Genomic DNA, 25,793 nt, shown 5'->3' with positions numbered 1-25,793 from the left:
AAATCTGGATTTAGATCCGTGTTTTTCTCTCTGCCATATGTTTAATTTTGGGAATGTGATTTATTTCAGTGAAAATGTGGGAAAAGAATACCTTTTATTCTCTATTTTTTGGTGTCAGGGAGTTAACAGATATTGCAAAGAGTTAATAGAAGAGGAGAAGTTGGTCTTTGTAAGACATACAAGTATCAACATTTGCAATGCTTAACATTGCAAAAATATTAAAGTTTTGCCTTAATTAAAAATGTTTAGTTTTTATAAGGTAAATGTATTACCTACTTCTAAATATTATTGAAAAAAAAATTTTTTTTGGTAACACTAACTGGAAATATTTTATTTTGGACTGTTCAGTAAATAGAGAAGAAGATTAAGAAAATGGGTGTTTCATTTGTGATTAAATTTGTTCAGAATCCACTGGTATCAAATGAAGCTTTGAATTCTTTCTCTAACAATAGATTACTGTTATTCATAGCACAGTAACTCTGGGACTCTATGAGCCTCAGTTTTCTCATCTGTAAAGTAGGATAGCATGCTGATACTTTACAATATTTTTATGAGATTCAACTGAGATAATAAAAGTAAAGTTGTTTGCAATTTTTTAAAGTTAAAACATGTACATGTTGGGCTGGGCGTGGCTCAGCGGTTGAGCGTCGACCTAGGATCCAGGCGATCGGGGTTCGATTCCCATTCAGGGCACATGCCTGGGTTGTGGTCTCGATGCCTAGTCGGGGGTGTGCAGGAGGCAGCCAGTCAATGACTCTCTCATCATTGATGTTTTTATCTCTCTCTCTCCCTCTCCTTTCCTCTATCTGAAATCAATAAAGATATGTTTAAAAAAAAAAAATGTACATGTTAATAAGGCATTGGGCTTTTTTTTATCATTTTGTACATCAGCATTTTAGCAAATATATATAGTATAGTTATATAGGCTTTGAATTGTGTTCTTATAAACTATGACATTTATAGTATTCTGGTGTTATCTTCTTTACCTAAAAGTGAACTATATCAAACATAGTTAAAAATAATGGGCTACATCAAATACAGTTTTAAAAATAGTTGAAGGTTCTAGGTTTTTAAACTCGGATAACTCACCAAATGCATGAAATTATATAAAGCATTTATTTAGTGAAATTAATTTGAATCAAAAATATAAACAATACAGTAATGTTCAATTCATTGTGAAAGACAAAATGTGAATGGTTTCAGCTATAATAGAACACTGAGAAAATCCTGAGTGGGAGAGTTAGGTTCATTCAATATGAATACTGGTTGCCCAGGGAGGAGTGAGAGGGAAGAGGAAAGGTCATTCCATAAGAATATATCAGGAAGAATGGTTTTATCTTTTATGATTTTTTTTAGGTTAGTGTCTTTTAAACCTACAGACATTTTCTAGCAGTCTTTAAGAACAGCCTCAGAGGGATTCATTAATAATGCACACCATTCTATTTGTAACTCTTTTCTCACTTATTCTCCCTGAGATCCAAAGCACATGCATTGTCTTAAACCTGGTGAATTTTCTAAGGCTATTTGGAAGAAACCTTTTTACAAAAGATGAAAACTATTATTGAACTAGAAAAGATCTTGTTGGAGTAAATATATATGTATCTTTCATTAAAACCTCCAAATTTCCCCTCTTTATTTTCCTGTTTTATAATCCTTCCACATTTCATCTTGTATTTTATAATCTGAGATGTCATTTGCAAAATCAAATTGATGAAATAAAGGATTATGTGGGTCATTCATTCTACCAACATTAAGTCCAAGCATCCAATAAAAAACTATTCCTCTATCTTCTGCATTTTTATTTTAGAAAATATTTTATTTCAGCCAGAATAATCCAAATATCGTCTTAATTTTCTATGTCATTTAATGTTTACAGACAGCTACTTGGTGTATTTCTTCCAAGTACTTTACAAAATACCAATCTATTCCTTCAAACTCTACATTTTGTTAGTGTCAGGTATCATCCCAATTTTACAAATGAGGGAAGACAGCAAGAGAAGTAAAGTAAACAAGAAAAGTCAAAACTAATTTTTCAATGAAAAAGGTAAATGTTACATTAATACACTTAGATAAATATTTCCATAAATAGCAAAGACCTGACTCCTCGGTATGGAGAAAGGAAGCTGGGGTCAAATCTGAGCCTGACTTGAAGCCAGCACACACTACTGCAGAGAAGTTCCACTTTCCACACAAAAAAAACAAGGTCTTCTGGAAAATCACATTCCTTTAATTCAGCAACAGAATAATATAACCTAGTGAGATAAGGCACAGTTCTAAAATTTCTGATCAAACATAACTTATAGCTTTAGGTATGAGTCTCAGAGTTTAATTATGGAGGTCTGAGAATTGTTAACCTGTGAGCTAGGGTTAGGACTGAGTTAGAGGGAACAGAGAGAAAAAGAGATGTCTCAGTAGCTTGCTTTACTAAGCAATTATACTTGTAGATTATTTTTCCCCCTATTAGTTCTATCATTTTCTTCCCCCATGTAATTTGGGGATCTCCTATAAGGTACATAATTTTTAGGATTGTTATGTCCTCTAGATGAATCAACCATGTTATCATTTATAAACTATTATTCTTTATCAATGGTAATATTATTTTCTTTGTAATCAACATTGTGTTTGATATTAATAACATCCCCAGCCTATTTTTTTGTAGGTTAGCTTTATACATATTTTCCCATTATTTTACTTTCAAACTATTTGTGTATTTATATTTAAAGTGGACTTTTGTAGCCAGTATATAGTTGGGTGTAGCTTTTTCCTCCAATCTCACAGTCTTTGAATTTTAATTGAGGTGTTTAGTCCATTTACATTTAATGTGAAAATGGATATGATTGGGTTTATATCTAGCATCCTGCTATTTGTGTGTTTTTTTGTTGTTGCATCTGTTGTCCTATATGTTTTTTGTGCCCCTTTTACTTCTCTTTCTGCATTTTGAGGGGATTAATTATTTTTAGTAATTTATGTTGCATTCTTTGTGGGCTCATTAGCTATACTTCTTTTGCTTCTATAGTAGTTGCTTTATAATTTATAGTATGTATCTTTGACTTCTTGCTATTGACCTTACAGAAATATTATTGAAGTTTGCAATGCATTGCTATTATTTTTTCCTTTAAATAATAAAATATTTTTTAAAGGTTAAAAAGTAAGCAAAAGATGTATTTTATATATTATTACATAGTTAGCAATTTTAGTGCTCTTCATTCCTTTGCACTAATCCAGATTTTGAACTGGTATCATTTTTCTTTATTCTTGAATAATTTCCTTGTAATGGACTTATGCTGTTGATCATTTTTTAAGTTTTGTACATCTAAAAAAGTGTACATTTTACCATTTGCATTGAAGATGGAATTCTAGGTCAACAAATTTTATTTATTTCAGCATTTTTAATGTTATTACTGTATTCTACTACCTCCTATATTGCCTCGTTTCCAACAAGACTGCTGTAATCATTCTTATCTTCGTATCTCTGTATATAATGTGCCTTTTTGCTGCGGCTGCTTTGAAGATTTTTTTCTTTGCTACTACTTTTACATAATTTTATTATGATGTCTCAGTTAACATTCTTTACATTTCTTTTGCTTGAAGTTCATTAAGATTCTTGGATCAATGGGTTCATAGGTTTCATCAAATTTGGGAATTTTTGGCCATTGTATTTCAACTAGTTTTTATTTTTCCCACTCTTACTCCTCTTAATCAGAAGCTCCATCTACATACATGTTATGGTACTTTTGGTGGTACTATAGTTCACTGATTCTTTGTTCATTATTTTCAGGTTTTTTCTCTGTGTTTCACTTTTGATGGTTACTATTACTATGTCTTTAAAGCAGCTTTTTTTCCTCCTGCAGTGGCTAATCTGATCTTAATCCCGTCTGGTATGTTTTTCATATTACACACAGTATCTCTCGAAGTTTGGTTTGGGTCTTTTCTATGTAGTCCACATTCTAGTTGATGTACTCAAACTTTCCTCTACCTTCTTAAATATAAGCAATGCTCTTGTCTACAGATTATTTCATCTATGTCATTTTGGATTTGTTCCTATTTGTTATTTTTCTAGTTTTTCTTTGCAGATGTAGGTGAATTCAATATAACATAATACATATTATCTACTTATTGCATGTGTGCTTTTTAGACGTGTTTTTGAATTTTTGTGATGCTGGAGAGTTTTGTGATTTTTTAAAAAGATTCTCCATTTTTGTTGTAGAATGCAGTTAAATTACTGGGAAAAATTTTGACCCTTTTGAAGTTTGCTTTTAAGCTATTACGTGGTACTAGAGCCCTGGTTCCATCTAATGACATAAGGCCAATTTGCCCTACTATTAAGCCCATACCTTCTGAGTACTCTACCTAAATTCCCATAAATTATGTGATTTTTTTTTAAATCTGACTTTTGAAAACCCAACTATTCCTGGCCCTGAGTGAGCACCAAAGATTTTTTTTTTTTCTTGCTAATAATGGGTGGTTCTTTCTCCAGGCTTGGAAAATTTCCTTATAACATGTGCTGATAAATACTCAGATGGAGACTCAAGAGGGACCCCCTATAGACCTCCAGAACTCTCCTTCTGTGCATTTCTCTCCTCTCAGGTACTCTTCCTCACCAACTCCAGTTGCTTTGCTTATCTCAGACTTCTGATTTCATACACTCTTTTAAGGGGATCCATTGAGCTCCTCCAGGTTTCCCCTTCTTTCTTCAGCCTGACAACATTCTTCAGGCAATAAGCTTGGGAAATCAATGGGCTCACCTTGTTTCTCCCAGAGACCACCAACCTGATCTGTTTGATGTCCAATATCTGAAAACTGTTTTGTTTGTTTTGTTTTTATAATCTGATCCAGGAAGGAAGTTAAATTCAGTCCCTATTAATCTGTATTGATCAGAAGTGGAATCCCTTTAATAAACAATTAAACAATCATTTTATTATTTCAGTGTGCCAAAACTTTTAGCTTTTCAAGAGTACCAAAGATGCCAAAACTGCATTATATCTATTTCCTGATTTCTGTCACAAATCTCATCAAGAATGAATCCTACTGTCATATTGTATCTTTGGAGATAAATTTAACTTGACTGCTCTTGGAAATAGGTTTCTTAGCCTGTGGAGAAATGAACCTTTATAACTCCCAGAGTGCATTCTGAGTTCAGTGAGTACAATGTAAATTATAATGTTAACCTCAGCATCACCCCTCCCATCAAAAAAAAAGTTCCATCATGCATGGAATATAGAAGTTTTGAGCTTATGACATGCAAACATTTTAAATCAGAAATATCAATGCACTTCAGCAGCCTCTAGAATAGCTGACATTCATGAATAAAAAATGAGTAAGCACCATGTAGAGAACATTTTATTACTTTTAAATGAAGTCCATTATAGGTGTTGGTTAATACAATTCTGCTTTGTGTTTTTTGAAGCAGGATGTAAGAAGAATTATGAAAAGTGATTTTAGACCTGGAGTTTGAAACACCTGATTGCAAAAACCCTACAGAAATAAGTCATTTAATAGTCAAGGAAATAAAAAGGGAGGCTACAGTTACCCCATCTTTATCCACAACTGTCTTTTCAGAGCATTTATCTGTAGTGCAGCGAGAGCGACCACAAACTCCAGCTGCATTTCCCACTGGGGGATTATAGCAGATCGTCGCAAAACCAGCTATTGTGCTGTATACGCGCCTCTAGAAGAAAGTCAGCTTACCTTGTTGTTATTACTTTGCAATTTTGTTATTTACACAGGGAATCGCTGCATGTTCTCAAGTTAATACCAGTAATTTTGCAATACAATTTTATTCTGACTTTTAATGATGAGGCTCTAAATGGAGTTTCGATGGGAACAGGTGTATGTCTGTGGTTTATCTCAGACTTGATTTGTATGTGACTCTCACCTTTGCTGCATATGGTTCTCCCTGTCAGTACTATCTGCCGAGTGTCTAGACTCTAAATGTTGTGAATGGATAAGAACTCTAATGAATCCAAAGAGCAATATATCTTCTTATTTTCTTAGCATTTCATCATCCCTTTGAAATTCACTTTAGTAGGTTTCAATGCTTTTATTTTACAGATGTAGAGGAACTCAATGGAACATAGTGTATATTATCTGAGTCATAATTTTATTTTCAAGCATTCTTGGCCATTTAACTGACATGAGTCAAAACACCAAATGGGTGGATTTTCCATAGTGCAGGCAGCTGCTTTATTATAAAACAAAACAAAACAAAACAAAACAAAAAAGCTCTTGTGTTAAAAGGCCAAATGCTTTATTATTTATCAGTTTCTTATTTATATTGCATATGATTATGTATTGAGTAACTGTTAAGCATAAGACACCATGTTGAGAATCGGGAGGGGTACTAAGAAATGTTAAGGCATAGTCTCTGACATGTTCTAGGCTCCCCAAGTCTTATGTGATAAATAGAAAAATATTTCTTGAAAAGAATAAATTAGGTCAAATGCTTCTACAAGACTGGTAATTGCTTAGGTAGGTTATATATGAACTTGGTAGAAATAATGGCAGGAGAATTTTGATTTTAAAGATGGGTAGGATTTATTACGGGAAAAGACATGATGTGGTACGTTCAAGGCTGCAGAGTCAATGGAAAGCAAGGGAGGTGTCAGGTCTTGTCAACAAACCAATTTAACTATGAGTGAAAATTCATATAAGGCAGCTGCAGGAATGAAAAATAGAGATAGCTTGAGTGCAAGTTTGGGATGGAATAAAATCAAAACTCTGAACATTCTTTGTTTCATCCATTCCCAAATCATTCTAAAGGTCCATGTTGTGGATTATGGTCATTTTGTTGAGGTACTAATTGATTCCCAAATGCTGAGAACATGTGTGCAAGTTATCTAACTCATCAGTAAGTCTTACCCACCACTTACCCTTTCTTCTCATTGCCATATATCCATTATTATGAGAAAATAATGTTCCATATTCAAAAAAGCCATGGGGAAACTGGATTCCAGTGTTAAAAAAGAAGCTGAAACTGCATTGCAGTGGGCTTTGATTTTCATACTTGGCCTCTCCAATGTGCAATTTAGTAATGGAAGATAGCCACTAATTAACTACCTATGTAAAATAGTTATTGGTAAGTGTTCTTTTCCTGCTTATCATAGTCTGTTCTAAAAACCAAGCCATGAAAAGGAGAAGTTATTAGCTCATCATTATTTAATTAATCCTACCCCGTACTGGGATATTGTGCCTTATATCTTGGTTGTTCTTTTCAAATGCTTTGTTCAATATCCAGACTTTCTCAAGGTGGAGCTCCTGATATTGTTATAAAGACATTGGAAGTCTATCTTCTGATACCCTAATTACTTTGAAGAGTCCTGACTCAAACATTTGAGTGACTCCCGACTTATCTCTTGCATCGAGTCTTTGCATCCTGTCTTTCTCCCTGTGTCCAAGTATCTTGCGATGATATGAATTGTGTTCCCCCTCTTAGGACTGTGCCTGGGCATTTAATTGTTTTGAGGGTGGTGGTATGGGGTGAGCAGACCATGGGACAGATTGTTAAGATTTAGATAATTAAATTTTATGTAGTTCAGAATTTAAAGAAACCCACCTTTAAAAATGGCAGATTACTTCATTAGATAGTGCATCTCTGAATGTTTCTGTTTTTCTGGTGCTCTGCATGTGTGGGTATGGGTGTATGTGTGTGAGGGGGTGTTTAATGATCACTATTCCATTGTAAAAGTGGACATACACTAGTCATGAGACTAGTATAGATTAATCAGAAAATTAAGGACAGCAATCCAATATAATCTATTATTTCTAGCAATGTCTACCCTGAAATATATTAATCAGTTAATCGAGTAATCAGGTAGGATATCCAATGTGTATATTACTTTCATACTTTATTTAACACAATCACTGGAGAAGGGCCCTTGGTTATACACAGCCAGAATCTTAGAAATATCATGGTATTTCACAGTCTACTGTCTCAGTAGGAATGGCCTTTCCCTAAACGAAGCCTTGTGCTGTCTCATGAAAATAAGAAGGAAAACAGGCCATATAGTTCAGAACTAGCAGGTTCTGTTATAAATCATTAGAAGAACACATTAAAAGCAAGTTGGGTTGTATTTCTGCTGCTTCTTTGCATGTTAATTTATGTAAATAAGAACCAAAAGCAGAACTACAATGAAGCCGGCTTTCACCCCTTAGACAGCATGAGTAAACTACTTTAATTAGTAGAGATTAAATATTTGTGCTGGCAGCCTAGAGTATTTCTGAGAAGTCCTAGTGTTATGAGCTAAGGGAACACTTTTTTCCTACAAGCATTTAAGCGAATGTCAACATAGCTTTCTTAACAATTAGCAGAGAAGTGACATTTTGGAGACTATTGATTTCTTAGCTGTCTCTTTATGAGGTGTAGTGGTTTGAATGGGGACCCTCAAGAGATAGGTCCATCTCCTAACCCCCAGAACCTGTGAATGTGACCTTGTTTGGAATGAGGGTTTTTGCAGATAGAATTAAGACTTTCTAGATAAGATTTTCCCAGATTATTAGGGAGGCCCTAAATTCAAGGATGTGTCCTTATAAGAGACACACACAGGAGAGATGGAGAGAGAAGAGAAGAAAGTCACATGAAGACAGAGGCAGAGATTGGGGCGCTGCAGCCAGGAATAGTGTGGGCAGCCACCAGAAGCCAGGACAGTCAAGGAAGGCTTCTCCTTCAGAGCCTCCAGGGTGCCGTGCCCCCCCCCCCCACCCCAGACACCTTGCCTTTGGACGTCTAGCCTTCAGAATTGTGAGTCAATTTCTCAATTTAAGTCACCAAGTTTGTGTCATTTGCCACAGCAACCCTAAAAAAACAATACAGAAAGGCAGCTCTCAATCTTAACAGTTTTTTCTGTCTCCTTCTAAATTCAAAATGAAAAAAACTTATGAAGCAGGCCCCATCTGCTTTCTAAAGAATCATGACCAATATTAAAAAATGAAAAATTGAGAAAGAACTGAACATAAAAGCGATGTTATTGGTGAAAGAAAGCAATAGAGTGACAGGGAATGACCATGAGGAAAGATTCCTGGGAGTGAAATCAGCCGAGTAAGATGGTCCTGACTTGGCAGTCAAGGTATCACCTCAGCTCCCCAAAGGCGTTGTGTTCTGGCTGGTCAGCCACGCCTCTTATGTCAACATCCAGAAGCAAATTAGAAACTGAACACAAATCTTGCATTCAGCTCTGTCTACCTTTTTTGTAATGTGGCAAGGCCTCTGTTTTTCAGCAAGAGACAGAAATGAAACTTGGATGGAATATGACGAATTGGCACAGGGGCTTTTGTTTTTCTAAGAGCAAAGCACATTTATAGCAAAGAAATCAAGTGCTTTTCTAAAAATATATATACACACACACACACACACACACGCATATACATACACAGAGCCAGGAATTATACCCACAATAAAAGCAAGTGATTTATGCTTATGATAATCTAACTCACAAGGTTTACACACCTATTAGTCATTTCTGAGCGGAAATGAGGGAACGTTATAAAATTACTAAACAAAACTGTACTTATGGAGAGGTTATGGAACTGGGGCAGAAACATGATGTTCTTCTTTTTATACTTGGTCCTATTCCTGTCATTGTCCTAACATGTTACCTCACGATCATGAGAAATAATTCAATTCTCAATGATGTTCTTTGTTTTCAAGTCTCTTGTATTATGAGCACACCATCTTTTACTGTTGGAACTTGCAGTAAAGCATTAGAGGCTGTTGGATGTGTGTTTAATGACATATGGAAACCAAAAGCATGGATACGTATATCATCAAATGGAATGTATTTAAAGAAATTTTGATGAGTAGTAAGAGTTTCCATCTCTTGGCAATGAAGGGTGAAATTGTACATTGTCTCTTGTTGCTTTATTTGTCTGAACGGAGGGGAGGCGATTTGCAGTTCCAAAATATCAATGTACAAAATCGCAGTGATTTTTCGGCTCTTGGCCAAGTTACCTTGACTTCGTGTCCTGGTTTATTCACTCTGTCAGAGGAGCATAATGAACACTCCTGGCCTTGGTAAGGACAAGCGTGGGAGGAGGAAAGAGACCCTGTCAGTGTGGTGGAAGATGAAGTTATTCTTGAAACAAGGATCATGTATCTTTAGGAGACAAAACTTGGAATAGGCTATTACTATAAACATTTAAAACTTTTTAAATGTAAAGACTGTACTTTTATTGTCTGTGAACTATATTTTATGTTAGGCTTTGAGCAGAAAACAAAAGAAAAACTGATATTAATAGCATTCAAAGAGACAAGCAGATATTAATGCTTATGCTCTGTATGGTAAATGCTTAGGAAACTCACTATGTGCATTACAAATAATCGAAGGCTTGCACAGCCCATAACAATGGTAATAAGTGATTTATTGAGCACTTACTATGTGCCAAGCTCTACGTATTTTATATGCATTGTCTCATTTGACCCTCACAATTATCTTAAGAGGAGATGCTCTAATTGTTGCCATGTCACAGATGAGTTGATGAGCTAGATAAAGTTCAACTGTGACTAAGAAGCTTAAATAACTTGTACCAAAGCTCTTCTCATAGGACAGAACCAGGACTCAAACTGCCTGACTCAAAAGCATTTCTTAATGTCTGTGCTATATTACAACAGGTTAAGTACCCTGCACAAGCTATCTTGTGAAAGTCAAGTACAAGCTTTGAAAATTACCTGGCAAATGGAGCTAATCCCTCTGAAACCCTAGAGTAATTTTCTGAAATCTGTCATTTCTCCATAGATATTTAGTGCCTGAATAACTCTTTAGGGTCTTCTTGTTTGTTTTTCACTAAAACTGTAGAAGTTTGAAAGTCTACTCTTTCCCTACTTACCTTTCTTTGTCTGTCTGTCTCTGTGTGTGTCTCTCACACACATATGTATAAGCACACTCACATACACACACCCATAGATTTTTTTTTGCTTCTTTGACCAATCTCTCATGTGTGTTTTTCTTACTTTCCAACTAAAGTCCCCCACCTGAACCGTGCAGAGTTGCCCATAATATACAGAGAATGTATATGATTTATATTCAATTTAAATTATGTATTGAATTGAATAACGATGACTCTTATGATAACTTCTAAACAGAACAATTTGTTTTCTCTGAAAACAAGTTACTCCTATGTTTAAGTGTAACCCTCCAGTGCTTTGCCTGGTTTCCCTGAAAGTCAGAGAGCAGACTAAGTTTAGCTAATTTTTTCAATGAGATACATGTTACAGGTTCAAATATAGTAAATACCTTTTCAAGATCATTAACATTATAATAATAGCAAAATAGAATTACTTGAATAAGCCTATTTGGCTAATTAGAGTTATTGAAGCATTTGGAGTTAGTGTGTTTGGAGTTAGTGTGTTTGGAGTTTAACCCTGTAAATCAGCAACTCAATCAACATATGTCAAGTGCCAAAGAGAGAAATAATATTGCCAATTATGGCTGAATAGAAAGAACACTAGACTTGGAATCGTAGACTTAACTTCGAATCTGACCCTTCTTTTTATTATTGTGGAGACCACTGACAAATAATAGTTTCTCCAAGCCTCAATTCCTACATTGCCAAATTAGAGCTAGAATTACAGATCTTTTGAGGAATATTAAAAATGGACACTATATAAAATGACTCAACAAATGTTTTTATAAAGCTCTTTCTTCTCCTTATTTTATAATTAAAGAGACGTCATCCCTGTTTTCTCATGGACACGTAGCTGCAGGCTTGGCTGGAACTGCAGTCTTCATTTTGCAGAGACAGTGGATCATCAGGTTTTCAAGGATTTTCTTGTTGAGGAAGAAGTGGAGATGGACAGAGGGAGAACACTGTACTAGTCAGGGTTTTTCTAGAGACACAGAACCAGTAGGAGGCATATTATCTGCAAGCTAGAGACCTGGGAAAGCCAGCGGGGGTGAGTCAGTCCAACTCCATATGGCTGAGAATTGGGGAGCTGATGGTGTAAATCCCAGTCCAAGGGCAGGAGATGATGAAATGAAATGTGCCAGCTCATGCAGTAAGGCAGGAAAAAAGGGTGAATTTCTCTTTCTTCTACCTTTTGTTCCACCCAAGCCTTCAATGGAATGCATGAGGCCCACCCACATTGGAGAGGGCATTTTGCTTCGGTCCACCAATTCCAGCTAAGGTCATCCAGAAATACCCTCGTAGACACACCTAGAAATAACGTCTAACCTGGAAACCCTGTGCCAGTCAAGTAGATACTTAAGCTTAACCGTCACAAACACTACGGTTTCTCCTACTATATCCACGTGGAGAAGTGAAAAATCCCAACTGTACTGAAATATTTCCGCATTAAGTAAAAATAAATGGAGGTGTTGATTTGGGGTAAAACATTTTTATAATTGTTACAGTTGTTTCCTACCCCCTTTTTTTCATATAGGTGCAAATAATGTCCTAACATCTCAATTTTTCCAGACTTATCATTTATCAACTTAACTTCCTACACACATTATTTTATAAATTTAAAATTTATGTTTAGACATAGTTTTTGAACTCTTAAAGAGCTTCTCCCATATGCACAGAGACACACACAGAAACACACACAGACATGCACTCACTACTATGTTCCTCACATCGGTAGAAACCTGTCCTATGTTAAATATTCAGCAAGCTCTCTCTGAAGTCTACCTTCAGGGGTAAAGAGAAAGCAGCAAAAACTTTTCATTTCCTCAGTGAGCATCAATACTCAAACCCCTGGATGAGAGCCCACTTCGCCCATTACCAGATTTAATGGTTTTTGAAGGAATCGGTTCAGAAATCGTTATAGCTGACGGGTAAAGTATGAGACCAGGAATATGTGAGTGTCCTAGTATTGAGTATTTGTTAAAACATCCATTAATCAGGTGTTATCCTTACTATTTATAATCATAAGCAAGAAATGCAGTGCTTTGGAATGAGCCTTCTTGTTAGAATTATTCATTTGAAAATCAGTCAACCACAGAGTTCTCTGGCATCGAGAAGGCTGTGAGAACAGTGGGTGATCGCTCGGGAAATTTACGAGACCAGCATGAGCATCTTTCACATTCCACAAAAGAAATACGACAGATGTAATGACAAAGCTGGATTCATTATGGAGTTTATGTTCCAGCTTACAGAGGAAGAGCTTCCCTCAAGCAGATGACTTGTTTTGATCACAGGAACTTTCTTGCAGGAGAATCACTTAGGAGAAAACTTCACACAGATATGGGTTGAATCCTGACTCCACCAGCTATAAGCTGCTTGACCTTGGCAAAGATATTTAATCTTTTTTAATGTCAGTTTTTTACTTTTAATTTTCTTCATTTAGCCAGTCATTTTATTCATTCAACAAAAAAATTTTAGAAGCTTTTGCTACATGCCAGAAACTGTGGTAAGGCCCTGGGAGTATAAACAAATAAAAATAAGAAATGGCACCTGTCCTTAATGTGAATGGGATGCTCATGCCTTGTGGATAGCATATGCATTAAAGGAGAGAGCGTGTCTAAATAATTATCACTCCTCTGAAACATCCTGATAGTAATCTCATTGTCTTTTGGAAAATCTCCCCATGAATTGTCTCTCCTGATTCCCTCCAAAGGCAGTGACTTTAATAATAGACACACTTACCTGATTTTAGCATGACACATGGCCGCCCAGCAAAAAGCATGTTTCATGGGTGGCCTTCTTTACGATTGTGTTCAGCTGTGTGACCAAGTCTTGGCCAGTGCGCAATAGTAAACGTGACAGTGCTGTTCTTGGGCCTTGCCACTCACAGCCTGCATGAGCCCAGGTGGACACCCAGAGCCCTCTCCCCTTCTCACTGGCTGGGAGGCGGCACTGAATTAGACTCAGAGATGGGAGTCACACAATGGCAAAGCCAAATGACCAACACTGGACTAATCACTTTTAAATTGTCACATCTGTTTTATTTAAACTGCTGTGTTTTGGTGTTTCTTTATTACAGCAGCTTGGTCTGTATCCTAATTAATGTATTTGTGGCCAATACAGTTCATACCATATCCGTTGTCTTGAATCCTGGAAAGAACATCACTTGTTAACATTCATCACTGAAAAACATTTTTTGATTCACCTTTTAAACTAGTACTGCATTATTTAACTATCTCTCTAATTATACTTACTTATTTTTACTTTGAGTTAAATTATAATAATTACAGTGCAGGAAAAATTGCTTGCTCTCACAAAGGAAAAAAACATCTTAGTCTTTGTTCATAGCCCTCCTGCTTCAAGTACTGCCCAATAAAATAAAGTTCTTGAACAACAAAATAATTAGAGTATTGGTGTTTGGGGTTCTTGTCCCCCAACACATGGATAAAGTGCTATTATTTACCATTTCTCTTGGCTTTCAATCTTTCAGCAGAATTTTCCAAACATGGCAGCTCTATTACTACACAGATCAATGTAAAGCAATTATGTACAAAGTTGTCCGTTAAAACCCAGATATATACCAGTAATAGTATATAATTCCATATACTATTTTGCTGGGACCAATAAAACTATTTCACTTCTTATTTCATTGACTCCCTGATATTGACAGCATTATTTTTTTACTTTCCCCATATTTCCACTGGGAAATGCTGACGTTTGGTTGATTCTTGGCTCAGCTCATTTAAGTCCATTTGATTTTGTTTAATTTTTTTCTCCCTACCCTCCCTACTCACCCCAAGACAATCTGAGTTGGTAACTAAAATGCTAGTTGGTTTTTTTGAGAACTTAGGTCAGAAGCTATATTTGTTTATGAGCTAATGGCCTAATGCTGTATTCTTTGTACCATTTATCATTGGTAGTTATTTTTACAGGGTTGTTAGTCTTACCTAATTATTCCGACTTCATTTCTTCATGTTTTATTAAGCATGGATTAAAAATGACTTCAATTTTATAGCCACCTTAGAATTATCATTAATTTAATCTCTTTCCACTATTAACAAAGTTATTTTCCACCTAGACATGTTTTCTTGAGTTGGGTATATATTCAAATGAGCAAGAAATCCAAATTTTAGAGCACAGAATTGAAAACCATGAGTACTCCAAGTCTTATCAGTCGAGGCGATCTTATTGCCATGAGGATAGAATTAATATGCGCATAAGAAATCGAATCAGATACCAGGCTAATGGTTTATTTTTAACTTCAGGTATAATATATGTATTCAACTTATTAAATTATAGAGGCCCAGGCTATAGAATCATAGTAATAGTCATAGTGAGTTGTTTCCCTTTTGAGGACAACAATAGCAACAGGAACTCTCACTGAATCTCTTCCATCTGCCCTGGGCACTGTCCACACGACTTTAGTAACTATGACAACACCATGGGAGTGAAAGGTAAACAGAGCTTCTATATGGTTGGGCTGTCTACAAGGAAGCCACTATCCAACTGTGGTTCTTTAAACTTAAACATATTAAAATTAAATAAAACGAAAGAAATCAGTTCTTTAGTCGTGCCACTCACATTCTCAGTGCTCTTGCTCAATAGCCAAACGTGACTTCCGACTGCCACTTTGGAGAGTATAGATGTGGAACATTTATATCATGCCAGAAAGTGCCAGGGGACAAGATGGTTTTATCATACTTGGTGGGTTACCTTAAGGGGGACTTAGTCTGAAGATAATGAAGAAAGCAGAAGCACCAGTACACAGGGAAATGACAACTATGATTTTAAGTAAATATATACATTTATGTGTGTAGGCTGCATGTCACCTGAGTGCTTCAGTATCATCTATTTGGCATATTGAGTAATTAAAGGTCAGCATGCAGATGACAAAAGATATTGTCCAGATGAAGGCAGGAATCTGAGTGAATATAGAAGCTGACAGATTGAGCCAGAAACTTTGATATACACACACGTACACACATGGGCTCGTGTGTGCACACACACGCACACGCCGTCTCAGACAGTTGAGTGATAAAGCAAAATCAAAGCATAACATAAGTCACCACGCCACCTTGCCATATGCTAGTGTGCCATGATGCGCAGAGAAAATGAAATGGCATTTATGTGATGCTGATAGTTTTTATTAAGACGGGAAAAATTCCCTTTGGGCTCTGCTTAAAATGAGGCACGGTGAAGAACCAAAACTATTTGTGTCTTGTGTCATATTTCTACTTGTCCCCTCAAGGCGTGGGTAAAGCTTCGGGCCTTTGCCCGCACCGTCTCCCTCAGGCTCTATTCTGCAGTGACCCGCGGGTGGCCTTGCACGTGGCAGGGACCTGGCTTCCATTTGAGCACTGCTGCGTGGCGAGCTCCATGACCGTCTCTAAGCCCGCGATTTCTCGTCGCTGGAGTGGGACAGTCATTGGACCCACTTCTTAGGGGTCCCGTGAAGATCAGCATGGCAGCATTGCTATCTGGTGCCATGAGGGCCCGTGATCAAGGACTCCAGTCATTGTACGGTCTTCTGCTCTCTTTTCTCAGAACCTCTGCATTTATAATCATGTCATTCTTCTCATGCCTTGGTTCTGTCCTACTCCCTTGTCCCCTCCCCCTCTCCCAGAAACCCAAAGAAATGAGCGGAAAGGAGGTAAGGCGAGGAGCCCAGGAACTAAAGGGAAAGGAGGAGGGGAGACGAGAGGAAGGGATGACAGCCTTGGTACGAGGCCAGGATACGCTTCCTCTTTCAGTTCCAACCCCAAGCATTTCATTTTGTTTGGTTTTTGTTTTATTTTATCTCTTTGTGCTAGGGAGTCCATTTGACTGGCTTTTTCAACCAAAGTAATGATTTGTTTGCTTGAATTAACTAAGTGAAGGCAGCGTTTGTGTTTCTTACTAATTGAGCCCTGAGGCGATCATACACTATTGCAACCTTGTCTTTTATTTAATTCATTTTTTTCCTTTGAGAAAGATGAATGAGACTAGGAAAAGCTGTATGTTTGGGTATCTTGTCTCTGCTACTCTCCCGATGTGCAGCTGTGCTGAGAAATCCTTTCTCTAGGCTCCATGTGTAAGCTGCTGGCGGTGGTCCGTAACCCAAGCACCTGCCCAGTCATTTCTGACTCCGAGCTCTCTGCAAAGCACACAGCGCCGTGCAAGCAGGTGAGGGATGAGCCTTCTGTTCCAGTGGGTGACAAAGGCTGCTCTGCAGGATGGCCCAGAGAAAACCCCACATTTGTCTAGTCCTGGCACTACGGAGGAGCAAACCCGAGCACATGGAAGACCCTCAGCTCTTCCTGTGTCTTCTCTAGCTGAGATGATTACACCTGGACCTCAGTGCCTCCACCTCTAAAATGGGCATGATCATTCTTGTCCTATCTATTCTGTAACATCATTGAAATAATTGATGAAAAATCTCATGTTCAAATCAAAATCTAAGAGTCATCCTTGATATTTTCCTCTCCCCATGGTTCTCCCAAGCAGAGCTATAGATGATGTTGTTCACACCTGTCCTTTGCTCTTCGTTTGTACTATACCACCTCAGTCCAGGCCCTTGTGATCTCTGCCTGGACAATTACAATAGTTTCTGTCTGTGGTATACCCACGTTCAACATATTTTCCATCTTTCCTGGACTACATAGCTCTGAGGAATTAATTTCCCTAAAAGCACAATCTGAAACTTGTTCAAAATGTCCTTCAAGCCTGGCTGGCGTGGCTCAGCAGTTGAGCATCAACCTAGGATCCAGGTGATCGGGGTTTGGATCCAGGTGATCGGGGTTTGATTCCCGGTCAGGGCACATGCCCAGGTTGTGGGCTCGATCCCCAGCTGGGGGCCTTGCAGGAGGCAGCCGATCAATGACTCTCTCATCATTGATGTTTCTATCTCTCTCTCTCCCTCTCTTTTCCTCTCTCTGAAATCAATAAAGATATATTCAAAAAAAAAAAAAAAAGTCCTTCAACTCTCCATCTCTTAGTAAAAGGCAAGTAGTGCAGATGATGAAGCTGAACTTTGGGAATTAGAATTCTCCCCCTTACCTTTAAGAGGGTGATCATCATTCATCCATTCAACAAATGTGTACTGAGTACTTACTGTATGCCAGACGCTGGATTAAGGTCAGGATCACGTAAAACAGGGGATGTGAGGTCGTTCCTCAAGGGCCTGATTAGGTGTCCAACACACGCTACTACTGCTACTAGGGGGAGGAGGGAGAGGAGGAGCTGTCATGGTCTCCAAGTTCTGATCCTAACTGCCTGATGCTACAGCTGCTCCGAGCTCTTTACTTGCATTTGCTTATTTCACTTTCTCCTCAACTTTTCTTCATCAAAAGATTCAGCACAACTGCCACCTTCTCCCCAAAGCCTCTCTGATTTCAGAACACTTGGCCCTAGTATTTTTTTTAAATTCGAGTACAGCTTCTACATTAAAAGATTCATCAAGACAAGTAAAGCTTGTGAAAGAATTCTTACATATCCTAGAAATCTTATATACAGAAGATCTTCAATGATAATGGATGACTGAATGAACAAGTGAATGAAGAATAGTTGAACCTGACTATGAGAATCTATGAGAGGGGGAAATGTGGCACAATCTCTTTGGATTCACTTTTTAATGAACATATAGATACCAGAATGTGCAGTATGTAGTCAATAAATCTGAGTTCCATATTCAGATTGATTAGGGGCTTGCTATTTAACATTTGCTAAGTGATTTATCCTTTCTGGTCTCATGCATTCATCAATTCAACAAATACTTGTTAAGTACCTTCTATCTGCCAAACATTGAAATATTTCTTGTAAAGTTTATTTTTACCTGATTTCCACCTTGGTAGATTAAAGAAAAATTTACCTTAGTTCTTTATTGGACTCAAATACTTCCTCACACAGGCTAGCTGAGTACCTAGTACCTGCAAGGTTGATTAATGAACAAATCATGCTATAAATCTGACCATTATTTGGACAGTGTTCCAGGAAAGGGAAGGGGAGAGGAGGGGAGGGGAGGGGAGGAGAGAGGGGAGGGGAGGGGAGGGGAGGGGAGGGGAGGGGAGGGGAGGGGAGGGGAGGGGAGGGGAGGGGAGGGGAGGGGAGGGGAGGGGAGGGGAGGGGAGGGGAGGGGAGGGAGGAAAGGGTGCTAGTTAGATTAGCTACTAATTGCATTTGCAAAAGAGTATATGTAATGAGGTAGAATTGAATATTGTGTTATTATATAAATTGCATCTTTCTTAAATATGAGTCTCTCATTCCTTTAAGAGATCAATGCAATTAGCTGTATTTGCTATCCACCCATTGCAATTAATTAAATGATTTGGATCCAGTGGGTCAAAGCTGTGCAGTAACATTTACCACCTGACAGCGATCTGGTGGCCTGTACGTTGTGCATGTGGTAGCCTGGGTTCACTTCAACGAGCAGGCGTCTGCATTAGGAAACCAGCTACCACTCTAATTTTCTCTAATTGACACGTTGGCAGTGCTAACAGAGAGGGCAAAAGATGCAGGGACATGGAGGCTAGGCCCTGACAAGCACTTGGCATGGATGGGGCCACTGAGGGAAGTAAATACATAATCATCCGTAATGAATAAAGGACTATGGGCTGTCAATCTGGCACAGGCCAGTGGCATTTAATTCATATAAAATATTAATTAAAAATAATGATGTTCTTCTCGCTGGATGTTGTTACCCATCGCAGCATCTTGGTATAGCCCAGAGGAGCTATCTGCAGGTCTCTTGATTCCTTCCCCCATGCCAGAGAATCTCAACCATCTCAATGTCTGCAGGCAAGTCTCAATAGAAGCTCTTAGAATCGTGGGTCTCTCGCCTACCAGGTCTCTAGGGAAGGAGAACCAAAAATTCTCCCTATTACTCATTCCTTGTCTTTATAGCCCCTATAGTCAATAAATGTGCACATATTCCTTTTTTTCACCCTAGCCACAAAGAAGACACTAGCCAGGAACCATCTATTTTTGGATGCTCAAATAATTATTAAATATTCTCTAGCCTCCTTTACCCCAATCCAATGTATTCTACAAGAAAGGCTAACCAAACAGTGATGAAAATCTGATCAACAATTTGAAATCTGTGGAATTACTCAGAATATGCATAGTTTAAAATAATTCCCGTGGACACCCATCAAAAAAAACAAAGTTATTTCAGTGTGATTCATTCACAATGCATTAAAATAAGAAAGTGCTGCTGTACTTTATTTTTTAGAGGCAAGTGATATATTTTGAAGCCTATATATCTGCAATATTTTAGCAAATCCAAAAAAAAAAAAAAATTTACTGTCATAATTGTCATTAAGTGTATTTCTGAACAATGGGGTCTGACCATAATTAATGATTAATTCACTTGGAATTCATTATGGTAATATTAAATGTGTTTAGCTCATTTGATGCTTCTGTAGAGGGAGCAATTTTAGGCAATTCTTTTGTGATTTACTGGTTTTAAAGTTGAAGAGCTTTGAGCATGTGCAGGAAAATAGCTCCACATTGCTCTCTAGTGGTGCGCCAATAAATGACACCCTTCTTTTGTATGGGGAGAAAACCCTACTCCTTTGATCCCCATTTCCTTTCACAGCATTTCTCCCCTCAATACACACTCAAAGCATTTTCCCCTGAATACACACTCCAATGTCATAACTCCATTGCAATATCAAAGGCCATCAAAGCAATATAGTCCTCCACCCACCGTTAACCAATAACTGACTAATATATTTATTGTCGTGGTTCAGGCTGATTCAGTATTGGATCAAGCTTTATTGAGGCATGAAAAGATCCTATTGCTTTCTGAGTAGATCAAATGCAGTTTGACAAAAGCACTATACTGAGGTCAGAGATCCCAAAAGCAGGTAGAGTGTAAAGGGCATAAATAAAAGCTTCTTGTAAAAGCTACAACAAGGGGTTATGGAGTTGTCCCAGGTCTTTTATTTGCTATGAAACTCTGTGTTACTATAGAAAGAAATGAACTCCCCTGAACCCGAATTATATAGTAACAACAGAAAAGTACTGGACCAAAAGGTCCCCAAGACCCCTAGTTCTATTTGATATTCTTTTACCAGTTACAACTCCATTGCAAATCTGTTTACCTATCCTGAGGCTAAGCCATTACCACTTTTTATTTAAATTTAAAGTTGGTCTCCTGGAATTTAGCAATTAGTACAATTCATTAACTCAACAGCTAGTAAATGATAAAACATCACAGTCTTTGCTAGGGTCCCCTGTACCATGGCTTGACCTTAAGTGGAAGAAGCTGCCGTTACTCAGACCACTGGAGACTTGATAGGTTTCAGTATTAGCAAGAGTCAGCATTGAAATGACCATTGCCTCGCGTTTACTGTGGGAGAGAGGTTCAGAAGTGATGCACACTGCCCAGAGGCCTGTCAGCAGACAATGCGGTGCACAGGCTGGACTTCCAACCGAGACAAAAATTCAAACCCAGAAAGTGAGAATCAACCAGGTAAGGTACTTTTTTTTTTCTTTTAAATGAGAAATAATATGCACTCCAAAGACTAAAAGCCAATAGTGCAGAATGCTCGAGAGGCTTTGACAGAGCGTGTTGTCTAAGGAGGAATAAACTGGGAAGCTGGGAGGTGGGGGCAGAGAGGTGAAGGCGTGAATTCAGTGTCTCATGGACCATGCTGACCACCTATAGCCTTCAGCCGTTAAACCTGAACAGGAGGTTCAGAGCTTCTGATCAAGTCGGACATTCTTCATTCTGAACCCCAATCTGCAGAGGAGAGGTCAACATAAAACAATCACAATCAGTCTGCGTTAATGAGATCTGCTTTACTTTATGTTTACCCTCCTTACCGCATAGTATAGTTTCTAATGTGGTGGTGTTGATCTTATGGTTGACACTTCATGGTAAGGAAGTTTAGACTTTTTTCCTATTTTGTCCATGAATATGTGTGTATTTGCGTCTAGTTGTGTACGTAGGGATCTGAGGTCATAGACTACTAGCCATGGGTCTAGATTCAGTCCAGAAATATAGAAATATATTTTGATTTGCCAGCACAGGTTGATTTTGTTTATTTAAATTATTTGCCAACATTTGAAAATTTGGTGATTTCACATAAAAATCTGGATTTCCAGAAAGTCTGACAGCACTGAGACTTTCTGCCTCCCTTCCACATGCTAATGACATCCTGAAATGGACAGGTGTCTCTATTCCTTAGATAAATTACTTAGATGACTTACTGTCTAGCATCCTCTCTGCCCTGTTGTCTCATACACTGTGGCCAAATATCTGCTCCCTCTCCCTCTCCCTCTCCCTCTCCCTCTCCCTCTCCCTCTCCCTCTCCCTCTCCCTCTCCCTCTCCCTCTCCCTCTCCCTCTCCCTCTCCCTCTCCCTCTCCCTCTCCCTCTCCCTCTCCCTCTCCCTCTCCCTCTCCCTCTCCCTCTCCCTCTCCCTCTCCCTCTCCCTCTCCCTCTCCCTCTCCCTCTCCCTCCTCTCCTTCTCCTTCTCCATCCCCCTCTTGCACAAAACAAAAAAATTAAAACCCTAACTCCTAAGCATGTGAGTTTGGAATTCCTGGACTCCCTCACTCCCTTGAGAAACAAACATATAGATAAATGCAAATACATAGTATATGTATAATAGGTGAAACCAAACAAATGCAACTTGACACCCAAAAAGGCAATTTTATTTGGCTTGAACCTAATGTCAATGTTTTGCATTGTAGTTGTATAGATAAAGCCTATGTTTGAAATCAAACTTCAGTCTCTACTCCAATAACTATAAAGGATATTTTTCCTAGTTAGAAAAGTACCCTGTTGACCTCCCTGACCGCATTTTGAACATTTCCCATCTTTGTTCCTATTAGGAGGTACATAATGTTTAAATGTTTCTACTTCATCGTAGCTATCATAAATGCTTAATGCCTAGATCCATGTGCTCCCTGGGGCTGCAAAATAGCAGTGTTTGAATTCTGTTGTTGGCATTTAACTGTTAGTTGGGATGAAATTATAAGAAGATGCTTTCCTTCTTATGCAGTTGGCTGCACAGTGGTAGAGTTTATTTGAGAAAGACACAATAGATATTTGATATTTTTCTCAGCTTTCAAGATAATAATTTGGTCCTCTATGACCAACTCTTATTATTTTAAAAATATGGAATCTCTGGGTCATAAGGCAGTTCTATTTATTTTAAATGTTTTGAGGAACCTCCATGCTGTTTCCCACAGTGGCTGCCCCAATCTGCATCCCCACCAGCAGTGCATGAGGGTTCCCTTTTCTCCACACCCTCGCCAGCACTTGTTTGTTGACTTGTTGATGGAGCCATTCTGACAGGTGTGAGGTGATATCTCATTGTGGTTTTAACTTGCATCTCTCTGATGATTAGTGACAAAGGAATTAAGCAAAAAATAAACACCTCAGAGATGCAGACAATAGTATGGTGATTACAAGAAGGAAAGAGTGGGGGAGGTAGACAAGGGTAAAGGGGGAATAAGAGGTGACAGAAAGACTTGATTTTGGGTGCTGAACACACATACAATATACAGTTCGTGCATTATAGAATTGTACACTTGAAACCTACATAATTTTATTAACCAACATTACCCCAATAAATTGAATCAAAATTTAAAAAAGGTATCTTTATGAATTTACGCATTTATAGATATCTGTTGGGTTTCAATTCATGACAACTTTTTTCTTTATGGAAGCTCAGATTGTCCTCACCTGTGGCCTGTGGGCGCCTCTTCAGGCTGATTTCTGAATTCATTTGACGTAAGCCTATCAGTCTTTGTTTCCTTCCTATACCAGAATGTTTCAGGCTCAACTGACACAAGCCTGCGTCATCCCCGACCAGAATCAACCTGCTCTCCCACAACCTCTTGTTTCTTGCAGTGGGAATTTTTTTTTCTTTCTTCAAAATCCAAGTCTGGGAGCTGGGGATGCTTTTTGATATTGAGTCAATGTTTCTAGACTTTTCAGTGGACAGAACTAAAACAGAGATAAAATACCTTTTGAGTTTAAACTGGTTTTTCTAAATAAATGTTTGGAACACAATACTTAAGTTTTGCTATTTTAAATCTGTACGTTCTTTTGTCCACATCAAGCACCTGGTTCTCCAGGACACAGAGGATGAGAGAATTAGAATGTTTTATGATCACACATTTGCTTTGTTCCACATTACATTAGTCTCAGAATAGCGACAATAAGAGTATCACCATAAATCATAATTATTGAAACACTTTTGCATATGCTGTCCCTATTGTCCCTAAATTCTGCCTAGGGTTATAATATATCTTCAAAATCAGGGTATGTAGCCTTGCAAAATAAAACCTCTCTCTTTCAACCCTCACTTAGTCTTAGTTCATTAAATCTGTCGTTCACCAGTTAGCCCAATATCTCCCTTGATCATTGCAAATGTCTAAAGCTCATTTTATAGTAGTTTTCAGGATCAGGGGAACAATGTCCCTGATTACTTGCAAGTTGGTAACAGTTTGGGTGTGTCCTTTATATTTAAATTTCTGTTGACTATAGAATTCTTGAATCACTTTTTTCGCCTTGACTTTCTCAAATAAATTACTCCAGTTTCGTCTGGAATAAAGTGTTGCGGTCCAAAGGCCTGACTATCATATCATTTCCCCCTTATAAGTCATGTGTTCTTTCTATCCTGATGCCTAAAAGATTTTTTTAAGTAAGCAAAAGTTTCTTGAAGTATATTTTTTAGTATTTGTTCTGTTCCGTTTCTTTGGTTTTCTTCCTCAAAGGTAACTATCACTCGTGAGTTAGATCTTCTTTCTTTAGTATCTGTCACTTCCTCCTGAACTCTTTTTACTCTCTCTTAATTTCTGCTTTGCTTTTGTTTTCCTTTTGTTTTGTTTATTTGTTCATCTAGATAGCCTCTATTTCTAAAATTATTTTTTCGCTTATATGTAATTCTTGAGTTTATGCCAATTCGTTTCTGAGATTGTTCTAATTCTGCGTCGATCATGCATATTTGGCATTTTATTGTCTTCATGATGTTTAGCTCATTTTGAGATGGTGACTTGCAGGTCTGAACTATTTTTTTGTGTAATTTTTATCCTGGTTGTGTATGTGTGTGCATGTGTGTACTTGTCTACATGAATGATACACTCCTCATTTTATTGTGTAAGAAATTAATCCGCAATTTACTTAACCTCAACAGATTTTTGTTGCTTTCTTTCCTGTGATTTGTTTCCTGACACTCCCAGAGTTCACATAACCTTTCTCAGCACACAGAGCTCCTCGCCTGTTGTTTCCATTAGACCAGGGCTCACATGCCAGCCCGGCAGGTCCTGTTCTCATTTGGGTACCACTGAACTAAGAATTGTTTTCATATATCCGAAGTGCTGTCAGCAAACGAAACAAACACAAATATGTGACAGAGTGGTTTACAAAGCTGAAATATTTACTATCTTTGCCCTTTGCAGGAAAGTTGGCCAACCCTTGATATGCACTAAAACTGATGCACTGTTTTTTCTAAGTGTTGGGACAATTCCTCTTTCCTACTTTCATCTGGATTTTCTCTTCCCTTCATTTCTATTGCTTCTGTCTGGCTCAGATTTTAAATCTCTTTCGAGTTGGTTGTCCTCAGGGGGAGCCGTGGCCTGGAAAGGAGCCTTTGCGGGTTAATTTGGGGAATTTGTATTCACTGTTCTCGGCTGCTCTGCTGCTCTTCCTGGCATTGCCTGGTGATGGTTTAGTTATGATGCCTCAGGCTGGACGCCTCCCTCTGATTCCTCCCGCACAGCGCTGGTAACAGGCGTGTCCCAAGGTGCTGGTTGAGTTGCCTGCATCCACCTGTGTTTTAGGCTTTGAGAGTTTACCTCGGCACCTGGTTTTGTTGGAAATGATCAAATGTTTTGCTTTCCTATCTAGTCGGTCAGTTTCTTTTTATGTGAAGATTCAGGAAGCTCAGAAAAGTATAGTGCTAACACTGCCGCCTTCCCCCCAGAATCAAACTCACTCATCTTTAATCCGCAATGTACTTAATAGAG

General features: G+C 38.1%; 1 protein-coding gene across 1 annotated transcript in view; it reads left to right on the top strand.

The window, feature by feature from the left end:
• DCC (DCC netrin 1 receptor) overlaps positions 1-25,793 on the top strand; it is a 957,719-nt gene that overhangs the window by 819,259 nt on the left and 112,667 nt on the right. The gene's annotated exons all lie outside the window — the stretch shown is intronic.

Source organism: Miniopterus schreibersii (assembly GCF_964146895.1).
Source record: "Miniopterus schreibersii genome assembly, chromosome: 10".
NCBI classification, from domain to species: Eukaryota; Metazoa; Chordata; class Mammalia; order Chiroptera; family Miniopteridae; genus Miniopterus; species Miniopterus schreibersii.
This window is presented reverse-complemented; position numbering and strand designations above follow the sequence as displayed.